Here is a 2,493-nt window from a genome sequence, read left to right as displayed (position 1 = left end):
GATAAGCGGAAGAAAATGGATGGATGGATGGATGGATGGATGGATGTTACATTTGAAACATTTTAGGTGTGACGGTGGGTCAGGAGCAATAATTAATCCCTTGGTCCTGAGGGGTTGCTGATTCAAACCCCCCACCTCAGTAACTGTTTTGTCCTTGCGTAAGACCCTTCACCCATGTTTCTGCTGGCGGTGGAACGAGGCCCCAGTGGTGCTGATTATATGGCAGCTCCCCAGGGCAACCGTAGCTCAAATGTAATATACCACCATCATTGTGTGAATGTGTGTATGAATGGGTGAATTATTTAAATTTAGTGTGAAGTGTATTCAAATGCTTACACTTATACAAATGCAGGACATCTGCATGGAGAGACATTTTGACAGCAGTGTTTAAATTGTACTACAAGAAATTCTTGACTGTATTTATATACAATACTATAAATCACTGTTTCAATATAAAATCTATATGGCAGTATTTGATAAGAGACTTTATAGATTTGGAATGACAGATTAACTTGGCTCCATTTTTGTATAATTTATCGTAACAGGCGGAGACAACATTTGTTGGTCTTGTTAGTAATTTGGTTCCAGACAAGCAAAATGTAAAAAATTGGAACAAGATTTATCAATTTTTTCTGAAGCTGTTGTAGTCAAAAACAGCCATACTTAACCAATCTATATTTGTCTAAGTAAAAATGACATTCCAAAGCTGGGGAATTATTTCTGGAGGCGCAAGCAAAAAGTCAGAGCAAGTGTTATTTTGAGTGGAAATTAATAGCACAAATATTCCAGCTTTAATTTAAATGATGACAGCTTTCTTTTCAACCTATTTTCCCAAGTCTTGTTTTGTGTCCCAAGTCTGTTCTCATTTCCTCTCTATTAAGCAAGGCACAGCATGTATGGCTGGTAAAACTGGACTAAGCCATCAGGACACCCTCTGCTGCACAGACACCTTGCCAGTGAAACCAGCTGCAGACAGAGAAAATCTGTTTCACACCAATTGGATGTGCAGAACCTCAGTGCTCCAGAAGACTGTCTTCTTCCTACCAACTGCTGTTCCCAAGATGAAAACTGTGAATCAAAGGAAGTGGACCCAGCAGAAATGAGCCAGCTGGATGAGGCAGCAGACATGGAGGTCCATCAGAGAGAATCCATTTGGACAAGCAGAAAATTAATCACTTTTTTAATCAGTGATCCAAACTGCCCCAGCCCTATGCCAAAAAAAAAGATTTAAACAACACAAGACATGTTGTATAAAGATGTAAATGTCTATCCACAAAAGTTAAATATTGACTACTAATTTTAAATCCCTATTTATTTTAGGGATTTAAAATGAATAAATAGGTATGACTTATTTAGTCATAACTAAATAAGTCATATTTAGTTATAACTTATTGCTATTTTGTGTTTTCTATGATTGAGGATAGATTTGCTTACAGCAGGCACTTGAGTTGTGCCTGCTGTACCCAGATGACAAAATATGAGTGAGTCAACATTTGAATCCACGTTGAAGCCCGACATTGAAACAAAATTGAAAGTGGTCAGTGACTCACATGTTGTATCAACGTGTAAGTCACCTAAGCCAGGTTTCAACCCAGTTAGGATTTCAACCATAACTGATACTATATCAATGTTGATTCAACCATCATCTGAATGTGGATCTACATGCACAGTGTTGATTGTAAATAAAAGTCAAGTAATCAATATTGATTCATGTGCATTTCTTGGTTTGATAGATCAACATCAAGTTTCTTCACTGGTGATGAACAATGTTGGCAGACAAGGGGTATTGTGTCATTCGAAGTTATCTTACATTACCATATTTCCAAAAATGTGTGTATGCAAACTTAAAAATGACAACATGGCATTAACAATACTTTTTATTTCAGAGAACAGGCATAGATATGTAAACATATGACTCCTTTTTGACTGTCAAAACAACAGTCTGAAAGAAAGAACAGCATCCATGAGGTTAAGCCTTGCACTGTATGAACCAGGGAATTAGCTGGTGTTGGAGAAAGCCAAGTTTGACTCTGGGTTGGTGTCATTTTGGTTCTTTGATGCCTTCCTCCCACTCTGGTACATAATGAAGCCACTTCTGTATAGTTTTGCTGTGGTCTTTGTCAGTCAACTTTGGATCAAACTGCTGAGCAGCAGCTGAAAAACACAAACATAAGAGGAAGGAAGGCACCGGTTTGAGCCAGTTAGAAAGAAAATAAAAACATTTGAAAAGTTTTGAAACACACTGAAATATTAAATAGTGTATTGGCAATAGTTCTGAGAATAGTTACGAGAGTTGAAGCCAAAATCGCTTTATCTCAGGGAAAGAAGTAATGAAAAGACTTCTTGGCTTTACAAAGCTCCACAGTTAATTTTCAGTTTAGTTAGATGTTGGACAGCTTTGAAATGCTAAGAAGCAGTATATCTGGCTGATTCAAACTGGAATCAGGTCTAATTCTGATGTTTCAATAGAGTTGAAGCCAAAATCGCTTTATC

This window comes from Poecilia reticulata, linkage group LG1, assembly GCF_000633615.1.
Source record: "Poecilia reticulata strain Guanapo linkage group LG1, Guppy_female_1.0+MT, whole genome shotgun sequence".
Classification (NCBI taxonomy): domain Eukaryota; kingdom Metazoa; phylum Chordata; class Actinopteri; order Cyprinodontiformes; family Poeciliidae; genus Poecilia; species Poecilia reticulata.
This window is presented reverse-complemented; position numbering follows the sequence as displayed.